Consider the following 27,157-nt stretch of genomic DNA (forward strand, 5'->3'; position numbering starts at 1 on the left):
GATCATTATGTAGTGTCCTTCTTTGTCTCTTGTAATAGTCTTTATTTTAAAGTCTATTTTGCCTGGTATGAGAATTGTTACTCCAGCTTTCTTTTGATTTCCATTTGCATGGAATATCTTTTTCCATCCCCTCACTTTCAGTCTGTATGTGTCCCTAGGTCTGAAGTGGGTCTCTTGTAGACAGCATATATACGGGTCTTGTTTTTGTATCCATTCAGCCAGTCTATGTCTTTTGGTTGGATCATTTAATCCATTTACATTTAAGGTTGTTATCGATATGTATGTTCTTATTACTATTTTCTTAATTGTTTTGGGTTTGTTATTGTAGCTCTTTTCCTTCTTTTGTGTTTCCTGCCTAGAGAAGTTCCTTTAGCACTTGTTGTAAAGCTGGTTTGTTGGTGTTGAATTCTCTTAGATTTTGCTTGTCTGTAAAGGTTTTAATTTCTCTGTCGAATCTGAACGAGATCCTTGCTAGGTAGAGTAATTTTGGTTGTAGGTTTTTCCGTTTCATCATTTTAAATATGTCCTGCCACTCCCTCCTAGCTTGCAGAGTTTCTGCTGAAAGATCAGCTGTTAACCTTATGGGGATTCCCTTGTATGTTATTTGTTGTTTTCCCTTGCTGCTTTTAATATTTTTTCTTTGTATTTAAATTTTGATAGTTTGATTAATATGTGTCTTGGCATGTTTCTCCTTGGATTTATCCTGTATGGGACTCTCTGTGCTTCCTGGACTTTATTGACTATTTCCTTTCCCATATTAGGGAAGTTTTCAACTATAACCTCTTCAAATGTTTTCTCAGTCCCTTTCTTTTTCTCTTCTTCTTCTGGGACCCCTATAATTCGAATGTTGTTGCATTTAATGTTGTCCCAGAGGTCTCTGAGACTGTCCTCAATTCTTTTCATTCTTTTTTATTTATTCTGCTCTGCTGTAGTTATTTCCACTCTTTTATCTTCCAGGTCACTTATCCGTTCTTCTGCCTCAGTTATTCTGCTATTGATTCCTTCTAGAGAAGTTTTAATTTCATTTATTGGTTGTTCATCATGGTTTGTTTGCTCTTCAGTTCTTCTGGGTCCTTGTTAACATTTCTTGTATTTTCTCCATTCTATTTCCAAGATTTTGGATCATCTTTACTATCATTTCTTTAAATTCTTTTTCAGGTAGACTGCCTATTTCCTCTTCATTTGTTTGGTCTGGTGTGTTTTTACTTTGCTTCTTCACCTGCTTTGCATTTCTGTGTCTTCCCATTTTGCTTAACTTACTGGGTTTGGGGTCTCCTTTTTTCAGGCTGCAGGTTCATAGTTCCTTTTGTTTTTGGTGTCTGCCCCCAGTGGCTAAGGTTGGTTCAGAGGGTTGTGTAGGTTTCCTAGTGGAGGGGACTGGTGCCTATGTTCTGGTGGATGAGGCTGGATCTTGTCTTTCTGGTGGGCAGGACCACGTCTGGTAGTGTGTTTTAGGGTGTCTGTGACCTTATTATGATTTTAGGCAGCCTCTCAGTTAATGGATGAGGTTGTGTTCCTGTCTTGCTAGTTGTTTGGCATAGGGTGTCCAGCACTGTAGCTTGCTGGTCATTGACTGGAGCTGGGTCTTAGCATTGAGATGGAGATCTCTGGGAGAGCTTTCACCATTTGATATTATGTGGAGCTGGGAGGTCTCTGGTGGACCAGTGTCCTGAACTTGGCTCTCCCACCTCAGAGGCACAGGCCTGACACCTGGCCAGAACATAAGACCCTGTCAGCCACACAGCTCAGAAGAAAAGGGAGAAAAAAAGAAAAACTTTTAGGAGGTCTGAGGTCTTCTGCCAGCGTTCAGTAGGTGTTCTGTAGGAGTTGTTCCACATGTAGATGTATTTCTGATGTATTTGTGGGGAGGAAGTTGATCTCCACGTCGTACTCCTCTGCCATCTTGAAGGTGTCTCTCCCTGCTACTGTTGGAGGGTCTCCTGCAGGGGCGGGGGCTGGCTGTGGCTCACCGTGAGGACAAGGACACTGGCAGCAGAAGTTCTCAAGTTTTATTTTTAACATCTGTCAAGAAAATTTATGAATAAGATATAGAACACATACACTACTCATACGCACACCAAAATCAATCCATTTCCTTTAAAGACAATGAGCAGTCAATAGAGGATGGTAGACTGCCTTTCCATTTATGAGTATCAGAATTCTACTGATTGCAGCCAACAGGTGAAAAGTAAACTGACACCTGGGTAGAATTGTAGAGTATAGATAGGTCATGTATCACAGAGACACAGCTTGACCTTGGAAGAAGGGTTGAGATAAGGATGTGGAATAAAAGAAATATTATCTAGTGTTTTTATGATAGTAGTATTCTGAACATGTTAATCTTATTATTTGAACTATTCTTGTGTTACTTTACACATTCTTATAACCAATAATATTAATATTTTAAGCCTAACTCTTCTGTACAGAAATACATTAGGTAGCTACAGAATTGGAAAAGGGCTTTATAATTTTTTCTGGCCTTAATATCTGTGTCTCACAGGTTGGGTTGCCTGGGAAGCAGACTCTATAAGGAGATGGTTCTACAGAAGGTTTATTAGGGGGTGATAGTTCTACCTTCCAAAGGCAAGTAAGACTAAACAAAGGGAAAAAAGTTGAGCCATTATGTGGTCTCAGTGGAAGCCCCTGCCAAAAATATGGGAAATTCTGAAGCTGGAATAACACTTCAGAATCATACCCACTTGGACTAGAGGACTGGGTCAGTCTATCTATGATGACTTTGTACAAACATTAGAAAGGAAGGGGTGTTGACAAATAAAGACTTCAGTGAATGAGTGTTGCCCTGGGACTGAGACCTGACCTTGGCTGACGCAGCTCTGCCATACCTGTGGGAACCTGAGAGCTGAAGCCTTTTTGTAGTAGCACTTGCAGCAGCTGTAGAAGTCTGATTTTTATTCCTGAAGGGGGATCTGGGAAGCACACAATGACCACCATACTAATTCTTCCAAAATTATTAATGACAACTGCTAAGGTCTCAAGTAATAAAAATCAATCCCAAAATTATATATATATTTTAAGGTTCACCTTATTTGTAATTGTCAGTGATATACTTGTTACCCATATTATATAAATCCAGTAGTTCAATAATTTTGAATTTATATCCCAAATGGTTTATATTACATAAATTCATTAAAATAAATGCTCTAGGTCTCTTTTAATAGGACACTTGCAAAATATTATTAATTTTGAGGGACCACAATTTTCCTCCATCGTAGCACTTACCTATTTACTCTTTGATAAATCCCTAGCAACAACAAATTTACATATGCTCCAGGTACAACAAAATCTCCAAGTTATAAATATGAAGCTGCGTTTAAGCTAGCATCCATGCCTTGGTTAATTTTTGCAGCTTTAAAGATAGGCTTAGAATTTGTATTGGAATGATTTTATTTTTCCTTGCTAATCAAATGCCCTGATTTTAAAAGGTTTAATCACACATTCAAACAATGTGCATTTCTCAGAAAAGGAATTGCCTAGACATGGCAAAGTTGAACTTTGTCAACTAAGTACCAATGGTTGTTGAAATATCTTCATCATGTGTATCACGAGTGGACCGTGATGTTGTTTATTATATTGATTAGCCCCAGATTGTTGTTTACAGAAGTGAGTTTCTCCTAGGAGTGAGTTAGTGGAAGATGCATAAATATTTTTAAGTCAAAGGCAGAGTGAGTTGGATTGTTACTGCAAGAGCCTTAAATGGATTATTTTACATTCTCAGAGCATCGACCAGAAAGAAAACTGTTTTGGAAAACCAACGTGATTGTGTCAAGATGATGGGACTGAATTGGCCATGGCAAGGTTTAGTCAGTGTTTTGGCTATTTTCATTATTGATTACATAACAATGATTACATTAACTGTGCAGAGCTTCAATTTGCTTACTAAGGTTGCTAAAATAACAGACTGACATGGGCAGCATTTCTTTTTATGTGGCTTGCTTAAGTAGACCTTATTTCTCATTATTTTAGGACAATGTCAAAAACAAAAGCTAATTTTTTTCCCATCTTAAATTCTAGATTAAATTCTAGATTTTAACTTTTTATTTATTCATTCATTGCTTGGAAATTTAGAAAAACCCAGACACTGATATCTTATGATTGAGTGCATTGTTTTCCAAGAAAATAATGAGTAGCATAGTGGAATGTTTGTTTGTTTGTTTGCTTCTAAACTATACCAAACAGTACCCATATTAACAATTCACTAATTTTCAAAATACCCGTCTTTTATTTATATATCTCTTTTTCTTAAAAGACAGTGCATGTTTAAGTCTTACATTAGGAGTAAATCAACTTCAGGTAAAATGGTCCCTGCTATTGACGGCTTTCTTTCAACCTGTGCAGAATTCCAGCAGGAAAATTGTAACATTAATTGATCCATTAACAGTCTTTGAAACGATGAAAAAAATCCAATTTGGTTAAAACTAAATAAGCTTAAAGTAGATCTGTGATATTTCTGCACCACAGGAATCTTAAATTATTGCAAGAACAAAGGTAGGCAGGACTATTCTTACAGTAGACCAAAGCCTGATTTCTCATGACATAAATCTGAGCTGCAATGTAAGCTCTCAATGGTCTGTTACTGCTTTTAGATGAACTTCACATCCTTCCTCTTGCTACAATAGGTCAGAACATAAATATGTCCTTTGGATTGCTGATATTTTATTATCAGAAACTTAAAAATTCATTTAAGATATTTCATTCTGTCAAAATAAAACATATATGTTCTGTCAAAACTGTTATTTTTCCTTTGTTAGGTATTTTACTTAATTCAATAGCCAATGTGAAATAATTTTACAAAGTGAGCCAATTTCTTCAGGTACTTGTAAAAACATTTTGCAGTTAAATTCTCCTGGCAGGAACACTAAGCACTTCAAAGACAGATAGTCTTTGGGATGTGTTTTCTAAGGCTGAGGAAACTGGCTTGATTTGAAGAAAAAAAAAATCCAGGTCAAATCATCCTTTCAAAGTTTTATGTTATAAAACTCTAGGGGGTCTGAATCAAGGATTACTCATTCTTGTGTGAACCTGATGATGCTTCTTGAGAAAAATCTTGTTTTTAAGCTTTTATAAAACTGTTTCTATGGAATCTAAGTGTTCCAATGACTGTTAATAAGAGTTTCTCAGAAAGAGTTCACTGGGCTTACAGGTAACTCCCCCAGCCAGGTATTTGGGGTCAAGGCCACCAATTTGGCTTTCTAACTCTTGTAATTCATGTCCAACTGTTTGTTTGGCCACCAAACACTTGTCCTGAAACAGAAACATGGGGTACAGAGGACATATAGCCCCTCAAGCTAGAGAATTACCTTGGCTCTGAATCATCACAACCCTAGTCATGGTCCTTAGTATCTATCCCCTCCTCACATATGCCAAGTTGTGTCTTTATATCCAGCTAGGTCTCTGAAAAGCCACATTCTTGAAATTAATTATCTCAGTCTTCAGCATTATTATCATTCTTGATTTTATAGTTATTTTCTCAAGTTTTAGAGGACTTTTATAAAATTAAGATATTTGAAAATTACTCTTACATTTTAGGAAGTTTCATCAATGACAATTATAATGCTGAATGGCTCCAGTGTAGGGAACCAAATAGCAATGTTTTGCTAGAAATTAGCATGAAGAAACAAGATATTTCTTCAAAAATTGCAGTACACTTTTTGTTCATTTATTTATCAAAGAAATATTGACTGACTACTCTGGGGGTCAGAGACTGTGCTGGATGCCAGGTATTCAGTAGTGCTCCCAGAATGCTCACTGTTAGCCAGCAAGACAGACCGAGGCTATGAAGGCCTGTGAGAGCACTGAGGTCTACTTTTTGGGAGACTTGGGAAGAGGTCTCCATAAGAAGAGGTGACATTTGACATGGTGCTCAATCATGAATAAACATTTGTAGGCAGAAGAACAGGAAAAGGTCTTAGGGGCAGAGATAAGATTTGCAAAAGTGCAGACGTGAAAGGTAAGCAGAAAAGACATATGAGGGTAAGAAAGAAATTCGGGAGTTGAGAATGGACAGCTCTCACTGAGTAGGTCATAAGGGACTTGAGATACTGAGCTAAAGAGTATCACTTTCACTCTTGGACCAAGAGGACTTCACAATGTTCTTAAAGCAGGCAAAGGACACTCAGTACTGTTTTGCTGCAACCCATAGATTTTGATATGTTTTATTTTCGTTTTCATTTGTCTTTAGGTATTTTTGATTTCTCCTTTGATTTCTTTGTTGACCCCATAGTTGTTCAGTAGCATGTGGTTTAGTCCTCACATATTTCCAGCTTTCTCCTTGCAGTTGACTTCTACTTCCATACCACTTTGATTTTAAAAGATATTGTAATTTCAAACTTCCTAAATTTCTTGAGACTTGTTTTGTGTCCCAACATATGGTCTATCCTTGAGAATATTCCATGGGCACTTGAGGAGAATGTGTATTCTGTTGCATTTGGATGGAACGTTCTGTACTGATCTATCAAATCCATCCGGTCTAACGTTTCATTTAAGGCCACTGTTGCCTTGTTTGCTTTCTGGATGATCTATCCACGGATGTAAGTGGAGAGATGAATCCCCTACTATTATTGTGTTGTCATTTTCTTCCTTTAGGTCTGTTAATAATTGTTTTAGATATTTTGGTGCTCCTATGTTAGGTGCATATTTATTAATAAATGTTATGTTTTCTTGATAGATTGTCCCTTTTATCATATAATGTCCATCTTTCTCTTGTTACTTCTTTTGACTTGAAGTCTATTTTGTCTGACATGAGTATGGTTCCATGTGTTTTTGTGCAGCTGCCATTTGCTTGGAGTATCATTTCCCATCCCTTCACCTGGAGTCTATGTTTGTCTTTAGGGCTGAGGTGAGTCTCCTGAAGGCAGCATACAGTCAGTCTTGTGTTTTTAATCCATCCAGCCACTCTGTATCTTTTGATTGGTGAATTCACTCCATTTATATTTAGGGTGATTACTGATAGATGAGAACTTAGTACTGGCATTCAATCTTCTGTTTTCTCGTTGCTCTATATCGCCAATGTTTCTTATTCCTTGTGTTTCTGTCTGCCACGTGGGTTGGTGTTTATTATGATGTTTTCTCAGTCGCTTTTTTATGTTTTGCATCTCTACTCTAGATTTATGTTTTGTGGTTACCATGAGGTTTGTATAAAAAAATCACATAGATAAAATCATCCATTTTCTGCTGATAGCATCTTATCTTCATTTGCCTGTATGGGCTGCCTACTTTTCCTCTTCCTTTTTTTATGTTTTTTTTGTCTCAAATTACCTTTTTTTAATGTTGTAAGTTCATTACCAAATTGACGTACCTATAATTAATTTCACTGCTTTTTTCCCCTTCAATCTTTATCCTCCTATAATTAAATGTTTAACAATCTATTCTGATATAGAATTGCAGTTTTCTCATTCTGAATGTCTATTTATCAGCTTACTCAAAGTTTTGTGTATTTTTGCCTTTTCATTTCAGGTAGAAGAGCTCCTTTCAACATTTCCTGTAGAGCAGGTCTAGTGGTAATGCTCTCTCTCAGCTTTTGTTTGTCCTAGAAGGTCTTTATTTTTCATTCATATCTGAAGGGTAACTTTGCTGGAGAGTATTCTTGGCTGATAGTTTTTGTCTTTCAATATTTTGAGAATGTCATTCCATTCTCTCCTGGCCTGTAGGGTTTCTGCTGAGAAGTCTGTTGATTGTCTGATATGGGGGTCCTTTGTAGGTTACTGTCCTTTTTTTCCTGGCTGCTTTTAAAATTCTTTATCATAGCCTTCTGACAGGTTTAATATAGTGTGTCTTGAAAAAGATCTTTTTGCATTGAGGTAATTAGGTGTTCTCTTAGCTTCATGGAGCTAGCTTGTATATCTAGTTCCTTCCTAGGTTTGGGATGTTCTCAGCTATTATTTCTTTAAATAAATCTTTGCTTCCTTCTCCCTCTCTCTTTTCTTCTGGGATACCCATTGCCTTAAGGTTGCCTTTCCTAATAGAGTTGGGTGGTTCTCAAATAATTTTTTTCATTTTAACAAAGAATCTTGGTTCTCTTTCCTCTTCTCCCTGTATCATTTCTAGATTTCTATCTTCAAGCTCATTAATTCTCTCTTCCATATGGTCTGCTCTATTGCCAATGTTTTCTAATGCATTCTTGTCTTGTTTTCTGAATTCTTCAGTTCCAGAATTTCTGTCTGGTTCTTTTTTAGAGTTTCACTCTCTTTGGTAGAGTATTCCTTCTGTTCATTAATTTTATTCCTGAGCTCATTAAACTGTCTTTCTGAGCTTTCTTGTAGCTCACTGAGTTCCTTCATGACAGCTATTTTGAATTATCTATCAGATCACAATCTTCTGTGACTTTAATTTTGGCTCCTGGAGAATTGTCATTCTCTTCTTGTGTTACCATGTTATCATGCTTTTTGTGTGATGCTTATTTAGTTGCTCCTCTTCTTGTACATCTGAAGTAGTGAACACCTTTCTTTTAGGTAATGCTTTTTAAACTTTGATTTAAGCAGTTCAGCAGGTTGGTAATGAGAGGCCTTTCTTTTGTGTATCAGTAGGTGGCACTGTAGCACACGTTTTCAGTTTCTCTTCCCTGCGCTTCCTCTGGTTCTATTTGAGAATCAACACAGTCCACCCTTGGTCACCTCTGCCCGAGGTGTCTCTGGTGCCCTCATCATCACTGCTTGTGCCTCCAGGGTTCCTGGTGTCTTGCTTCTCCTGGTGACACTGCTGTCTCCAGCATCACCCCTGGGTGTGCTGGAATAGCACGGGCCTCCGCTGTGTTCAGGGTCTCCTTCTCCAGCACCACCACTGCAATGGTGGTCCACAGTCACAGGTGCCACCCCGGCGAGAGGGACCAGGGTTGTGGTCCTGCTGCTGCTGCCCAGGTCCCCATGGCCATGGGCACTGGGTCCTGGAGGCCAGAGTCGCATGTGCCTCTTCCCTTCTGATAGCAAGTCTTTGGGGTTTGGGGATCCGGCGCTGCGGCCAGGGGGCCAGGATCGAGGCCCAGCGGGCACCGCCTCTTCTACATTCCAGGCCACTCACCTTCAGATGAACAGATGCGTGGCCTCCTCAGCATCCTGGTGTGTTGCGCAGAGTTGTTTCCATTCTACTGGTTGTAGATGGAAAAGGAGATACGAGGGGACTGTCTTCTGTCACCATGAAGCTAACCTCTATTTTTAAGATGTTTTAAAACAAAGTGGGCAATGTCCTGATTACTTTAATAATTTTATTTCATTACTGAATTGGTCTCGCTTAGGATAACCTAAGTGGGGATTTGCCACTTTTTAAAAATTATTTCTCCTCATTCCCAAAGTATTTATGAGGCTGAAATCTAACAGGGAAGATATGGTTTTGGTGACAGGATCTTGTATATATTTAAAGTCACAGGATCAAACATTGGCTTCCTAAATCCACGTGATTTAGCAATACCGCCCTAAACACACATGACGTCACCTCACAATTGATTTGAACTGGAAAGATTGAGTTTATGGTTTTTAAAATCATATTTCCCTTCCTCTTGTCCTTTCATTATTTAACTCTTATATGAAGAAGTTAGTGTTGTTTTTCCAGATTGGCAATATGGAAGCTCTGAAACGCCAGACCCACAATGACATCTGTGTTTGATGAGCAGTAATTTACTAGAAACCCATTTAATACTGCTCAGACCACACAGGACAGCAAGTATATTGACTGCTTTGTATCAAGTCTCACAATAATTAGGCTTTCTAAAACACAAATGAGTTAACTGAAGAAACCTTAATATCAACTACATATTGGAAAGGAAAATTCCTATTTTCTTTCCTTTAAAGTCAAAATAGACCAAGAATCAATGCACATATAATGCTATTCTATACATCAAAAAGTTCACTAGATATAAATTGGAAATATTAGTTCTATTGTTTATTTTCCTGTTACTCTAGGCAAAGAGAAAACTGTATGCTGTCAGATTTTCAAAACCAAAATAACTTCTGATTATGATATGTTTTAAAATACCATGGACACATTTTACTCTGAACAAATTAGACTTCTATATCACTTAATAGTTATTTAAATTTTAACTGATTTTTAAAATTGGTCTTCTCTCGAATTTGGTTAGATATTAGGGATCCAATCACATATTCCTCTTACCTTCAGTCTTTATTAAACACTAGTGGAATCTCAATAGAAAAAAAGACATCCAAGTATAGGCTCTTTTACAGTGCTAGGTTTCCAGACAAAGCCAGATAACATTACTGGAGATCACAGCCATATCTCTGACCTCCCACCTTTAATTCATGATAACCAGGCTCAATGCATTCTACTTACCTTCAAGTTGAAGGTAGAGAAGCTGTAAAATAGTGTCTCACCCCCAAATTCATCTCATCCCTGCCATGCAGCCTGCCTGGGAGTATAACTTGCCCGGAAAGTCCTCCTGCCTGGAGACTAGGGGCACAAGGGCTGTTGTATGTGAAGATTGTCATGTCCAAGAGAAAAAACAAGGATGGCTGGGTGCATGCATGACATGTGTAAGCATTGACCTGTACCATACAGAATGAAAGCTAATTCATACCAATGAATGCCAGATTCCGATCAATTTTACCTACCCATGTGGAGGAAAAAGCAACAGTATGGACAATGAAGTGAAAGCTGTGGAAAGAGTATTCCTTATGCTGTCCACCAACTTGTAAGGAGAGAAGTATCCTAGGCTACAAGCTGAAACTGGAGTAGGCGATTGAAGCAAGATGGTACCCCTGCCTCACCCCAGTTTGCTTTCTGACTCCATTGGAATAAGCATACTAAAGATACAAAAATATTTGGACGGGCTTCCCTGGTGGCGCAGTGGTTGAGAATCTGCCTGCTAATGCAGGGGACACGGGTTCGAGCCCTGGTCTGGGAAGATCCCACATGCCGCGGAGCAAGTAGGCCCGTGAGCCACAACTACTGAGCCTGCGCGTCTGGAGCCTGTGCTCCGCAACAAGAGAGGCCACGACAGTGAGAGGCCCGCGCACCACGATGAAGAGTGGACCCTGCTTGCCACAACTAGAGAAAGCCCTCGCACAGAAACGAAGACCCAACGCAGCCATAAATAAATAAATAAATAAATAAATTAAAAAAAAATTTGGACACAATGAATAAGAAGCTATTCATTTAATTTCTGCAAATAGAGTTAGGAATATAATACTTAACTTTGTTCATTATTTCACAGATTCTACTATACTTTATAATTTTATTGTTATGTGTTTAAATATCCCCTTTTTTATAAACCTGTGAAACCTGGACATAACATGGAAATTACATTCAGCTTCGATAAAAGCACCTCCTCTATAACGGCGCGCTGCTCCCTGGTGTCCTGCAAGGTCACTTTGTAGAGCGGGAGCTAGTGTGATAAGACACTAGCTCGGGGACGCGCCGTATCCTACTGCCTTGGTATCAACAGCGACGGGGTGTACGCCCCATGAGAAACTGCGGCCGCAGCAGCTGCGAGAGCTGCGAAGGCGACGGCTGAAGGATCAGGAGCTGAGCCGCTGGGTGAACCGGTGCTGCCCCGGCGGAGGGTGTGACCTATGAAGCAATTCTGGAATAAGTTTTTGCAGGACGGGGCCCCCTGGAAGAACGTGATCTATAAGACGTACCCACACAGCATCTTTGCTTTTACTCATGTACTGGCCTCTGTCTGGATTATTCATTATTATCTCAAATACCATGTGAATACAAAACCATATGCCATCGCTGAAAGGAAGCCAAGAATATTTCTAGGTGATACAATTCTGGAAAATGGGGAAGTAATCCCACCAATGAAAGAATTTCCTGATCAACATCATTGAAGATTACTTTTAAAATTTCAAAGGTGTTTGAGCCCAAGTTTGTTGCTACATTACCACACTTACTGAATATATTTTCTGGAAAAGTAACTTTAATAAAGTTTACTCAGATTAAAAAAAAAAAAGCGCCCCCTCTTCTCCTGTGATCCCAACCTCACTTCACATAGAAAGTTCAAGGCTGAATTCATAGCTAGTACATTAGTTGTGAAGGCAATCCCATTAAGACTAGGTTCTTTCTCTTGAACATGAAAGACCTTTAGAATTTTATTAAAGTTCTCTAATTCAAGTAGTATTACAGAAAGTTCAATTAAATTAAACCTTCTTTAAATGATAAACTGGTACTGGTAAACAAAGTGACGACTTATCTTCTTACCAAAAAATATTTGGACGTGAATCTTCCTATACAAGATGTTTTAAATGAGAAACATAATAGAAAATTATGTTATTTAAGGGAAATATTTGAGTAAAAACTGATGAGAGGAGAAACTGAAGTCTTCATAGATCTATCATATACCAGTGAGAAGCAATAGTTTCAACACTTCAAAATAACCTTCATAAAAATTCTGTCTATCTAATTGTTCAAATTTTCCATCCCATAAACACACACACACAACGTAGAAGAGACCGTCTTATCATACAAGGAAGTTTCTGGTGAAGTTGGAGAGGGGAGTGAAGTTTGATTTCCATATGAAGACCATAATAAGAAACTGTCTATATCATAGTTTTTTTGTTTTTGTTTTTTCAAATTGAAAACATCTTGCTTCTTAGAGATGAAAATCAACTGGGTAAGGGTTGGACTAAATGATTCTAAAACGTGGAGACTCAAGTGAGGTCAACAAATACATAGAAACTCAGGGAGGGAAGGGATCCCATTCTTTCCTTTATCTCCAAATTTAGAAAAAAAATTTACTGGTCAATTCTCTACAGAATTTTATTGGGGTCAGGTTTCTATAACAATGAGCTTGCTTTGTTTTGTTTTGCTTTTTTAAAAAAATAATGAAGAGCTGCTACCACAAATAAAGAGACCAGAAGGAAAGGACTCATCTTTACATAAAGTGGTAAAGGAATGTGAAGGGCTTTTCACACTTGAAACCATTCCTGAATAAGATTGGTGTTTTTCTAGCCTTACTGAAGATTAGATTATGGTTAGATTATGCTTACTACTGGTTAGATTATGCTTTCTACTGGTTGGATTATGCTTACTACTACTCTAGTAGTTTCGGTGTCTAACATTCTGAATGTCCATCCATATGTTATAATGTTAGCAGAGGCGTAACTAGTGGCAACTTAATGAAACTGGGTGTATAACAAAAAAAATGTGTTCTATCTTGCTTTTTAAAATATTTTTGTAAATGAAAGAAAGAAGTATATATCTGAGAAAACTGTGAAATGTTACAAAAATAAAGAAAATTCTTGCCTTTAGTCACTCATATTGATTAAAACAATGTAATATTGCCGATTTAAAGCTAAATAAAAAATATACATTTTAAATAAAGCAATGTAGAATAACTGAAAGAGCACTGCTTTAGGGTCAAGAACAATGGGTGCTTTTTCCAATGTAAAATTCTAGGTAGTTGTTCACACCTTAGGTCTCAGTTTCCTCATCCCTAAATGAGTTCTGTATAGACGAATAAGCTCTAATTTTCATTCAAGCCCTAAAATGATGTTACTGGCGTGATGTCTTCTCTCTTTATGCGTTTTCTGTAGGCTTGGGCTCAATTTGTTGCTGTATTTTTAGAAGATTTAATACCACAGACCAGTGGCTTTCAATCCTGTTGATCTCAGAACTTTCTTATGCTGTTAAAAGTTATTGAGGACCCCAAAGGGCTTTTGTTTCTGTGGATTACATTACATCACATTCAGGCTTAGGTGATCAGTGATGTAAAGCGTCTCTGTTCAATTGCTACCCTGGCTCTCCTCCAAGCCTCTCTTCTCATCAGTACTAGAGGGACTCCACTGGGTCTTCAGGGAAAAAGAGTTAATTTCCTTACTAGTATCTTTAGATTAAGCACTGTGACCTCAGCTGCTATTCTCCTGCTTTTTTTCCAGAATTTACAACTTTTTTCTAGGTTATTCTCTAGGCAGGTCTTTGCTACCTTCTCAGAATGGATCAATAAGATATCATTTCTTCTGTCTCTCTTACATAACTCATCTTTACTCCCTCCTGCGGAAAGAGGTTGCAAATTTTTGTTCTGGCACCTTGAAAATAATAAGAATGTTGGTTTTAAATGAGTTTTCTTTTTAAGTTACAGAAATTGTAAATTATAAAAATTACAGTTTCACAATTACAGAGCAGTGGCAAGACCCTAGCCTGATTTTTTTTAAACTGTCACGGTTATTCTATCATCCTCAAATTTTAGATTTAAAAACGTTTTTCAGCCTTGTAGGAAATTTGAACACACTGTGTTTCCTGGAACAGTCAAATTTTATCCTGGAAGTTATTGCTTCTTCATGATTTGTCTGCCTGACAGTGTAGTAAATTATTTAACGTGTAGTCCTTGGTCAAAGATTCATAGACACTTCTTGTTGGCTATTAAATCAGAATCCCCTCGTACCAGAATTCACCTACCCATCCACCCCCCTTTTTGAAATTTCGTCTTCTTTGAAGTGCGGGATATACCTGTACTGTAGTTCTTCCTTTCACTCATGGTTGCTATGGAAACAAACCTCGATTGTATCCAATGGATTTGATGAAATTAGAAAATATAGACTGTCATCATGGCTACATTAAAATAATGATCAATTCCCGTTCTACAGGGTGCACACTAATGAATATAATATGGTGTGAAATAATTTCTCTGTGGTGACAGGGTAGTTTGCAACTATGTATATCAAGGAAGGCTGAGTACTTCTCAGGAGTAACTTTATATCACAAAAAATAATCATGAACAGATGGCTATTGTTCAGCTCTAGAATGGTAACAATTACATACATATGTGATATTTTTACTAATTGCACATAATAAAAAAGAAAAGAAAAACATAGTTGCAAACTTTTTGTTAGTGCTAGTTTTGCAATGATATAGGCAAACTCTAAGTCAATTTATGAAGACTGGTGTGTCTAATTCCCTTCTACCACACAAATTTTGATAAGGGCATTACTGTTTTCAATGAATACTGAGAATCAATTTTTTTCCTCCTTCAAATTATTATTTGGTTATCCTAAACTCTATAATTGATATTCAAATTTACTGGGTAGGAAATTTAGTCTAGCAGTAAATGTTTGCATACTGGTAGTGATAATTTGAAGTCTGCTTGAAATAAACTTGGGAAAGACAAATACATTCAAATTATTTACGTCTACGAAAAGCACAGAGGGGAGAATATCATACAATGATATAAAATCCACATGCAATTTCATGAACAGGATATTTTTCAATGAAAATGTTCATGACTAATTTTCAGGCACTATGTTAGTTTATCAAATATTAATGAAAATTCAGGTTATCATGTATATCATGTACATTGAAGAGATATTCATAACATGAAAGAGTGAAATTCGTAGTGAAAATGTTAATATTACATTTAACAATCTGAATTCTGTTATTTTTGATATGATATATGAAACTCTTAAAATTATAGAACATAATTCATTTATGAATGCTTTTCTTTTCATTTTTTCTTAAGAAGATAAAGATATACCTGTTTGAGTTGTCTGATTTATTTATTTATTTTTTCATATTGAGCTGCATGAGCTGTTTGTATATTTTGGATATTAATCCTTTGTCTGTTGCTTCATTTGCAAATATTTTCTCCCATTCTGAGGGTTGTCTTTTTGTCTTGTTTATAGTTTCCTTTGCTGTGCAAAAGATTTTAAGTTTAATTAGGTCCCATTTGCTTATTTTTGTTTTTATTTTCATTACTCTAGGAGATGGATCACAAAAGATCTTGCTGTCATTTATGTCAAAGAGTGTTTTTCCTATGTTTTCCTCTAAGAGTTTTATAGTGTCTGGTCTTACATTTAGGTCTTTAATCCATTTTGAGACCTAAATAGACATTTTTCCAAAGAAGACATACAGATGGCCAAGAGGCACATGAAAAGCTGCTCAACATTACTTATTATTAGAGAAATGCAAATCAAAACTACAATGAGGTATCACTTCACACGGTCAGAATGGCCATCATCAAAAATTCTACAAACAATAAACGCTGGAGAGGGTGCGGAGAAAAGGGAACCCTCCTGCATTGTTGGTGGGGATGTAGATTGATACAGTCACTGTGAGGAACAGGAATGAGGTTCCTTAAAAAACTAAAAATAGAACTACCATATGACCCAGCAATCCCACTATTGGGTATATACCTTGAGAAAACCATAATTCAAAAAGACACATGCAGCCCGATGTTCATTGAAGCACTATTTACAATAGCCAGGACACAGAAACAAGCTAAATGTCCATCAAGAGACAAATGGATAAAGAAGATGTGGTACATATATATAATGGAATAATACTCAGCCTTAGAAAGAAATGAAATTGGGTTATTTGTAGAGGTGCGGTTGGACCTAGAGTCTGTCATACAGGGTGAAGTAAGTCAGAAAGAGAAAAACAAATACCATATATTAAAGTATATACGTGGAATCTACAAAAGTGGTACAGATGAACCTATTTGCTGGGCAGGAATAGAAATGCAGACGTAGAGAACGGACGTGTGAACATGGGGCAGGGTAAGGGGAGGGTGGGACAGATTGGGAGATTAGGTTTGATATAAATACACTACCATGTATAAAATAGATAGCTAGTGGGAACCTGCTGTATACCACAGGGAGCTCAACTCGGTGTTCTGTGATGACCTGGATGGGTGGGACTGGGGGGGAAGGGAGGTCCAAGAGGGAGGGGATATATGTATACATATAGCTGCTTCACTTCATTGTACAGCAGAGACTAACACAACACTGTAAAGCAATTATACTCCAATAAAAAAGAAAGATATACCTGAAAAGATTATACAATACTGAAAGAGACAGACTTCATTTAAAAAACAACTATTTAATAAAGTCAAAAACACTTCTGTGAAAAATTGGATTACAAAGGTGATTATTAGTGCACTGCACCAAAAGTAAATGTTTTATATTTTATTATGTTATAAAATCAAAATTCATATTGAAATTTTAAGTATTTACTTGCAAAATACCAAAATATAGGTCAAATGCTTGGTTATATCAGGGGGGAAATTCATCTGATCTTCAATTTTGCTTTGGTCTCAATTTGTGAATCTACATCTCTTTCCCATATGGGTCAATGGAAAGAAAGCATTAATGATTAGTTCTAAAATATGCCAGGGTCAGAACCCACTGAGCAAGGGGAACCCATGAACCCCAGGCACCACTTGACTGCCCGCTCAGGGAAGCCTGAGTGTCCAGGACATCCAGACCCCACACTCCTTAGGTGATGCTTCCGCCATATCTGCTCTGTCTTCTTTCTTCTCTCTTGCTAAGCCTTTTTCTAATTACTAGTAGCAATGACAAGGGATATTAATGGTTGATTTTAAAGGTCTGAACTATGTTATATAGTAGGCAAAAAGAATCCTGTACAAATAAAAAATAATCATCTCTGCAAAGCAACATAGTTATTTATATAAAACTGTTTGTTTTGTCCAGTTAAGATCATAATGTCACTGAAACTCAAGATTCCAAGAAACAGAAGAGAAAGTCACTACAACTATATGCACATACATACTTATCAAAAAGCTGAACATCTGATCCGAATGGAGGAGTCCTTATAACAAAAACATTGATTTGTTTACTTCCTTCTTTTTGGTCTGTGAATGTGTCTCACCATCTCAGGATGATTTAGGACAAAGAGTAGTACTCAATTAAAAGGGCTCTGAAGATATATTATTTCTTCATGCTTTAGTTCAATGTATTTAGTGTGATACATAATTGAGTTCCAATATCAGACTATCACTATCGTTTCCTCTTTTTAGGCAAATAGATGGTGTGCCACTGATTAGAGCTGGAAGGATATACAAGACTGGGTTCTGGACGTGCAGGACATAAACACTGCACCAGTCAGCTGCCCTGGCCTCCCTCTCTCTGCCAGCTCCCTCAGAGCCAGGGAGCTTTCTGAGAGGACAAGGAAAGGCACACACAGTGGATATCTGCTGTTTCTGCTTTCCCTGTATTTACTTCTCCTTATTCTCTAATAACATCTGAATTTTGTTTTTGGCACTTAGCACTTATACACTAAATTTTCGGTAGTGTTAAGCTGTATCACCTTTCCTGACCCTATCTATGCAAATCAGATGCTAGCTTCCTAAAGTTTGCATCTTCAGCTAAAAGACATATAAACCAAGGAATATTTGGAACATGCCCATGGAAATGGCAGCACCTTAATACCATCATTAGTTCTGCTACTGTTGACCTTTCTGAAACGTGTCCTTTCTGAAATCTCTTCAATTTTTCCCTCAATATCTTTTTGATAAAAGCCCCTTGGTGTATGTCTATACATATACACATTTATACATACGTACATATATGCACATACATGTGTGCATACATACACATGTGTGTGTGCACATGTAGTATGTGTGTACATGTAGTATGTGTGTACATTTACTAAATTACCCAGCGTTGGGTTCTACTGGTTGTAACCAAGACCTGTATTTATAATGAAATTCTGAAGAGTTAGAATATATTTTATTCTGTCAGAGGGCATTCTATGCAAAACGCCACCAACAAATAATGCTCAGAAAGATAGGAGGGGGATTTAGAAAGGAAAGTAACAGCCAGAGTAGGCAACGCATTTAAGAAACAGGGGAGAAGAAGGGCAGTAAACACTGTAGCGAGATTAAAGGAAATGTGGCTGAGGAAGGTCACTGATTTTGAGAATGAAGACGGTGATGATCTCAGAGAAAGTTGCCTATGCCGATCCTCTCGGGGAGGCTGCCCTGTGTCGAGGTTCAGGGGGGAAAGGGAAGGCCTGGAAAGGAAATGAGAAGATCAGTGGCTTCAGTGAGAGGCAGGCTGAAGACTGGTATGTTAATTGATCTGAGATATTCCAGGTAAATGAGAAGAAAAAAGACAAAGAGAGGTTTTAAAGATATGATAGGTCATAATAGATGGAGCAAATATATAGAAGAGGTTTAAAGAGTGTAAAAAGATTGAAAGAGAAGGCAGCAAGGACAGGCATAGGGATTTGCCCAGGAAAAACAACAAAAATAGAAGGAAGAGTGCAGACACTCTAGACTTACAGGTCAATAAATTTTTAGAATACAAAGGCTTTTCACGTTTAAATCATTCCAAAATGATGTGTGAAATAGCTCTATCAAAAATAATAATAAAACACTCATGATGTACTCTCAATTATTATACTTGTGCATGGTTTTGTTATTTTTGTAATGTTTCTGAAAAACAGAGACACCTTGAAAAAACAAAAGATATATAACTCCTAGTACTGTTACTTTGATTCTACTTAAAGGAAAAAAAGAAATCTGAGTAAGACTGACCCAAATATCCTTACATATTATATTTTTTTCTACTTATACTTTTATAGAAATACTTTGATATAGTTTTACTATAAGATACTAATGAATCTAAAACCCATTAGGGAATTCAATTTAATTTTAAAATAGCCAGGTAGACATTTTTATGATAAGCAATATAAAAATTCATGAAAGAGTACATAATTGAATTAAAAATGTATTAGCTATATGTGAACTGTTCTGTTCTCTACCCAAGAAAATGTACAAATTGGTAAAACTGTCATTAACATACTGTTTTTCTTTTCTTTATCAAAATATTTTGCCATTCTTCATTAAACAACTCACTTTTATATTTTAAACTTATATTCTATGAAAATTGAAATGATAAATTAGTGTCTTACACAGCAAGAAAAGTATTTATTTACTTTTGAATTTTGAAACATAAAATTGTAGCATCTACTCTATGTATGATAAACTGAGCAGAAAATAAGAAGAAAATATTTTCACTGCCCTTATAACAAATGGGTGAGTGCTAAATGGATAATAAATAATGGACAGTTAATGGATCACTAATAGATATCTCTGAAGACAATTCCTCATGTCAAGGCAACCAAGAAAGGCTTTAATTCTTCATGAATATTATAGGATATTTATAAAAACAATTGAGATAACTATATAGTTGGAGGGCACGTTGTGAAGAAAGGTATCAATTCAGTGAATGTTGTGATCCATGTAAATTTTTGGTATGCTTAAAGATGAAGAATTTTGATTAGCAAGAAGTGAAATTGTAATGGTCAGTGAAAGGTAAATCTTGTGGGACTTTCAATCCAATGAGAAAGACTATAATTTTATTCTACAGTGGTAACAGATGAACAATTAAGTTCTTAAAACAGAAAGTAGTGTGATTGCTGTTGTGCTTTAGAAAGAACATTCTTAAGAGAAAGAATTATGATGACTTTCAACATACCTTACACTGAATCCTTCCCCCCACGAATTTGCATAAAACTATTTCCATGAATAGAGTGGTGCTTCTCCCATGAGAGCACAGCCCATGGTAGGAGCTCTCCCACGCTTCTGATCTCTCTCTGGCCTGGACAGTGTTTTCTTCTTGACTCCTCGTCAATATGTAAACTCAGGTGTGAGTGAAGATCAAGATGTCAAAAGAAAAAAAATCATTGGGAAATTTGTTATCTATGTAAGATGATGAATTTCAATGTTAATTAGGAAGTCCAGGGGGAAACAAGTAGAGAGAAAATTAGGAAGCTACGTGGCACCACCTATCTTGAGAGAATGAAGACCTTTCTTTTACCCATCCTAGAGAGCTGGAGTGTGGCCATGTGACCCAAGCATGGCCAACTGAATGCTCCTGAATGATACTTAACATCTTGAGAGAATGTGCCAAAGGCAGAGGGTCTGAGATAGTATCAGACTGACTACATTACACTAGTGTCTAACTGTGGCAGGGCTAGTGATGACATCCCAAGTAAATGTTCTTGTGTCAAGGTTTTGCCTATCTTGTCTTCTCTTGCAAAGAGCTGCTTCTCCAGCAATCCTGCTGGTTCTATGAGTAACTGTTTTCAGAGTCAGGTTCAGTTTAACCCTGACGAGTAAAGCATTTTCACAACACTTATGATAGAATTTGCTGGAGTGGATATGATTGTCAAAGGAAAGGCTATAGAGAGACTCAAACTTAGGATATCAAAGAGGCAGGAGAATGAGAAAAATAGAAAAGGGAACACAGATTAGGTAAGAAAAGCAGAAGTGTGGAAAGTTTTATTCACAAAAATAAGGAGTAGTCACAAATATCTGAGGTTCACAAATTTTGCCTTGCACATTACAAATAAGTGCAAGACAGTTCCACCTTTAAATTATATTTGCACATTTTCTCTACTGTAATAGATTTATTTGTTCCATTTTATTTTCCAAATAAGTCTTCAGAATCTATAGCTCAAGAGATGACTGCTGCTTGATTTCCATTACTTTTAGTTGAATTAGTAATAGCTATGAAAATAATACTTGAAAACAAAATTGAAATGTAAATTAGTACTTAGCATAATGCATTTTGACTGCACATTTTGTTATAACATAAGCATAAAGGCAGTATTTCTTTTTTCAACTTGTACACAGATTTGGATAATTTTCCACTCTTCAGTTGATCAGTAAAATATAGTCTCACTTTCAATATGAATAAGAAAATATCTTGAGTAAGCCTATAGATTCATTTGTAAAAGTAAGTAAATGGGAATGCTTTGTTTAAGTGCATTAATGATTATGTATTTAATTTTAAATGTCTATTTAATTTTATATGAGCTATTTATGTTCAATTCCTCAATTTCTGCTAAAAATTTGTTATTGAATCTTGCTAGTAAATTTCAGCACCCTTAAAACCTTGTGATCTCAATGGCCTCATATGGGTATTTCTTTTCAAATGGATACTAATTTATGTAATTATCAAGTATCAGAGTTGATTTAAATGTTTATATTAACATATTGATCAATTCTTGTGTATATGTTTCATGAGCTACATATATCTGTACATGTGCACATGCGTATATTGCTATATGTGTGTGTGAGATAAAATTTTAGGCAATGCTGATAATGACCATATCTTAATCTCCACTTCACATAATTGTTTTTTAAGAAGCTAGTTAAATACATTTTCAGTGGCACCAGAAAACATAATAAAGATAATCCCATTTTTATTTAAAAAAAAAAAAATTAACTCTAGCAGTAACTATGCTTTATGGCTATGCTTAAATATCTTGACAACAGTAATACTGAAAGTTTTATATGCTAATAAGAATGTAATTTACATTTATAGCCTAAGTTTAAGTAATTCTCATATAATTTTATTGTATATTAACTAGGGTTACCCTTTTATATAAGTGCATTAAATTCCAGCTTTTAAAAGTCAACTAAGATGGAATTAATTTATAATAATTGCATCATACATTCTGAATTTATACTCTCCATGTTGTTAAATAAATCTATAACCATTAAATCAAATATTGAAGATCAAACACATTCAAAACAGTTTAATTACAAATAGCAGAGTTAAATGAGTTACTTCTCCTTACAAACAGAACTGTACAACGGATAAAGAAATCATGGATTATCCTGAAGTTGCATACTTAAACAGGGGTTCAGTCAAATGTAGAATGCCAGATCTACCAACCCTTTCTTCTACACAAATATAATCCTAGGTGTATTCTGTGGAACACAGAGAAATAAAAATATTCACGTTTATACTTGGTTAAAAGGAAAATTATAATGGTTTCATAGATATTTAGTCTAAGCAAATTTATTTATTTTCTACCAAATATTTAACTTTAATAGTTTCACATAGCACTTTGGTATGACATTTAGCTCCAAAATAACATGGAAAAACACGTTTTTAATTTAATTCAATTAGAAAAAATGTAGGGCTAAAAGTAATCAAAAATTACTTGAAAGATGGCAGAGGAGTAAGACATGGAGATCACCTTCGTCCCCACAAATACATCAAAATTACATCTACATGTGGAACAACTCCTACAAAACACCTACTGAATGCTGGCAAAAGACCTCAGACATCCCAAAAGGCAAGAAACTCCCCACGTACCTGGGTAGCGCAAAAGAAAAAAGAAAAAACAGAGACAAAAGAATAGGGACTGGACCTGCACCTCTGGGAGGGAGATGTGAAGGATGAAAAGTTTCCACACACTAGGAAGCCCTTTCACTGGCAGAGATGGGGGGTGGTGGGGAGGAAGCTTTGGAGCCACGGAGGAGAGCACAGCAACAGTGGTGCAGAGGGCAAAGTGGAAAGATTCCCGCACAGAGGATTGGTGCCGACTAGTACTCACCAGCCTGAGAGGCTTGTCTGCTCACCCACTAGGGCGGGTAGGAGCTGGGAGATGAAGCTCCAGCTTCAGAGGTCAGAACCAGGGAGAAAACTGGGGTTGGCTGCATGAAAACAGCCTGAAGGGGGCTAGTGCACCACAGCTAGCCGGGAGGGAGTCCAGGAAAAAGTCTGGAACTGCCTAAGAGGCAAGAGAACATTGTTTCAGGGTGCACAAGGAGAGGGGATTCAGAGCACCACCTAAATGAGCTCCAGAGATAGGCGCGAGCCATGGCTATCAGTGCAGACACCAGAGATGGGCATGAGACACTAAGGCTGCTGCTGCAGCCACCAAGAAGCCTGTGTGCAAGCACAGGTCACTATCCATACCTCCCCTCCCAGGATCCTGTGCAGCCCGCCACTGCCAGGGTCCCGTGATCCAGGGACAACTTTCTCGGGAGAACACACAGTGCGCCTCAGGCCGTTGCAACGTCAGGCCAACCTCTGCCACCACAGGCTCGCCCCACATTCCATACCCCTCCCTCCCCCTGGTCTGAGAGAGCCAGAGCCCTGGAATCAGCAGCTCCTTTAACCCAGTCCTGTCTCAGCAAAGAAGAGATGCCCTCAGGTGACCTACATGCAGAGGCAGGGCCAAATCCAAAGCTGAACCCCAGGAGCTGTGCAAACAAAGAAGAGAAAGAGGAATCTCTCCCAGTAGCCTCAGGGGCAGCAGATTAAATCTCCACAATCAACTTGATGTACCCTGCATCTGTGGAATACCTGAATAGACAACGAATCATCCCAAAATTGAGGTGGTGGAAAGGGAGCAACTGTAGACTTGGGGTTTGCTGTATACAACTGACTAGTTTCTGATTTATATGTTTATCTTAGTTTAGTTTCTTGTGCTTGTTATCACTGGTGGATTTGTTTATTGGTTTGGTTACTCTTGTCTTCTTTTTTATTAATTTTTTATTTAATAATATTTATAAAAATTTTTTATATTTATAACTTTTAAATTAAATTAAATTAAATTTTATTTTATTTATCTCTATTTTTCTCCCTTGTCTTCTGAGTAGTGTGGCTGACAGAGTTTTAGTACTCCAGCTGGGTGTCAGGCCTGAGTCTTGGAGATGGGAGAGCCAACTTCAGGACATTGGACCACCAGAGACCTCCCAGGCCCATGTAATACCAACTGGTGAGAGATCTCCCAGAGATGTCCATCTCAAGACTAAGACACAACTCCAATCAATGACCAGCAAGCTCCAGTGCTGGACACCCCATGCCAAACAACTAGCAAGACAGGAACACAACCTGACCCATTAGCAGAGAGGTTGCCTAAAATCATAATAAGTTCACAGCCACCCGAAAACACACCACTGGATGTGGTCCTGCCCACCAGAAAGACAAGATCCAGCCTCATCCCCCAGAACACAGGCACCAGTCACCTCCACTAGGAAACCTACACAACCCACTGACCAACCTTAGCCACTGGGGGGAGACACCAAAACCAAAGGGAACTATGGACCTGCAGCCCACAAAAAGGAGACCCCAAACACAGTAAGTTAAACAAAATGAGAAGACAGAGAAATATGCAGCAGATGAAAGAGCAAGGTAACAAGCCACCAGACCAAACAAATGAAGAGGAACTAGGCAGTCTACCTGAAAAAGAATTCAGAGTAATAATAGTAAGGATAATCCAAAATCATGGAAATAGAATGGAGAAAATACAAGAAACGTTTAACAAGGATCTAGAAGAACTAAAGAACAAACAAACAATGATGAACAACACAATAAATGAAACTAAAAATTCTCTAGAAGGAATCAATAGCAGAATAACTGAGGCAGAACAGATAAATGATCTGGAAGATAAAAGCATGGAAATAACTACAGCAGAGCAGAATAAGAAAAAAGAATGAAAAGAATTGAGGACAGTCAGAGAGACCTCTGGGAAAACATTAAACACACCAACATTCGAATTATATGGTCCCAGAAGAAGAATAGAAAAACAAAGGGACTGAGAAAATATTTGAAGAGATTATAGATGGAAATTTCCCGAATATGGGAAAGAAAATAGTCAATCAAGTCCAGGAAGTGCAGAGAGTCCCATACAGGATAAATCTAAGGAAAAACATGCCAAGACACATATTAATCAAACTATCAAACTTTAAATACAAAGGAAAAAATATTAAAAGCCGCAAGGGAAAAACAACAAATAACATACAAGGGAATACCCATAATGTTAACAGCTGATTTTTCAGCAGAAGCTCTGTAACTAGAAGGGAGTGGCAAGACATAATTAAGTGATGAAAAGGAAAAACCTACAACCGAGATTATTCTACCAAGCAAGGATCTCATTCAGATTCAACAGAGAAATTAAAAGCTTTACAGACAAACAAAAGCTAAGAGAATTCAGCAACACCAAACCAGCTTTAAAACAAATGCTAAAGGCACTTCTCTAGGCAGGAAACACAAGAGAAGGAAAAGATCTACAATAACAAACCCAAAACAATTAAGAAAATGGTAATAGGAACATACATATTCATAATTATCTTAAATGTAAGTGGATTAAATGCTCCAACCAAAACACATACACTGGCTGAATGGATAGAAAAACAACACCCGTATATATGCTGTCTACAAGATACTCACTTCAGACCTAGGGACACATACAGACTGAAAGTGAGGGGATGCAAAAAGATATTCCATGCAAGTGGAAATCAAAAGAAAGCTGGAGTAGCAATTCTCATATCAGACAAAATAGAATTTAAATTAAAGACTATTACAAGAGACAAAGAAGGACACTACATAATGGTCAAGGGATCAATCCAAGAAGAATATATAACAATTGTAAATATTTATGCACCCAACATAGGAACACCTCAATACATAAGGCAAATGCTAACAGCCATAAAAGGGGAAATTGACAATAACATAATCATAGTAGGGGACTTTAGCACCCCACTTCCACCAATGGACAGACCATCCAAAATGAAAATAAATAAGGAAACACAAGCTTTAAATGATACATTAAACAAGATGGACTTAATTGATATTTAAAGGACACTCCATCCAAAAACAACAGAATACACTTTCTTCTCAAGTGCTCATGGAACATTCTCCAGGATAGATCATATCTTGGGTCACAAATCAAGCCTTGGTAAATTTAAGAAAATTGAAATCGTATCAAGTATCTTTTCCAACCACAATGCTATGAGACTAGATATCAATTACAGGAAAAAAAACTGTAAAAAATACAAACACATGGAAGCTAAACAATATGCTATTAAATAACCAAGAGATCACTGAAGAAATCAAAGAGGAAATCAAAAACTACCAACAAACAAATGACAATGAAAGCATGACGACCCAAAACCTATTGGATACTGCAAAAGCAGTTCTAATAAGGAAGTTTATAGCAATATAATGCTACCTCAAGAAACAAGAAAAATCTCAAATAACCAACCTAACTTTACACCTAAAACAATTAGAGAAAGAAGATCAAAAAACCCCGAACTTAGCAGAAGGAAAGAAGTCATAAAGAACAGATCAGAAATAAATGACAATGGAAGGAAGGAAGCAATAGCAAAGGTCAATAAAACTAAAGGCTGGTTCTTTGAGAAGATAAACAAAATTGATAAACCATTAGCCAGACTCATCAAGAAAAAAAGGGAGAAGACTCAAAGCAACAGAATTAAAAATGAAAAAGGAGAAGTAACAACTGACACTGTAGAAATACAAAGGATCATGAGAGATTACTACAAGCAACTATTGCCAAAAAAATGGACAAGCTGGAAGAAATGGACAAATTCTTAGAAACGCACAACTTGCGAGACTGAACAAGGAAGAAATAGAAAATATGAACAAACCAATCCCAAGCACTGAAATTGAAACTGTGATTAAAAATCATCCAACAAACCAAAGCCAGGATCAGATGGATTCACAGGCAAATTCTATCAAACATTTAGAGAAGAGCTAACACCTATCCTCCTCAAACTCTTCCAAAATATTGCAGAGGGAGGAAAACTCCCAAACTCATTCTATGAGACTACCATCATCCTGATACCAAAGCCAGACAAAGATGTCACAAAAAAAGAAAACTACAGGCCAATATCACTGATGAATATGGATGC

At 37.0% G+C, this 27,157-nt stretch overlaps 1 protein-coding gene and 1 pseudogene across 1 annotated transcript in view; one reads left to right on the forward strand and one right to left on the reverse strand.

The window, feature by feature from the left end:
• Positions 1 to 27,157, reverse strand: part of EYS (eyes shut homolog) — a 1,734,738-nt gene that overhangs the window by 754,668 nt on the left and 952,913 nt on the right. The window lies entirely within an intron of this gene.
• LOC133102635 (NADH dehydrogenase [ubiquinone] 1 beta subcomplex subunit 6-like) lies at positions 8,917 to 11,795 on the forward strand (annotated as a pseudogene).

The sequence above is a fragment of the Eubalaena glacialis genome, chromosome 12 (genome assembly GCF_028564815.1).
Source record: "Eubalaena glacialis isolate mEubGla1 chromosome 12, mEubGla1.1.hap2.+ XY, whole genome shotgun sequence".
NCBI lineage: Eukaryota > Metazoa > Chordata > Mammalia > Artiodactyla > Balaenidae > Eubalaena > Eubalaena glacialis.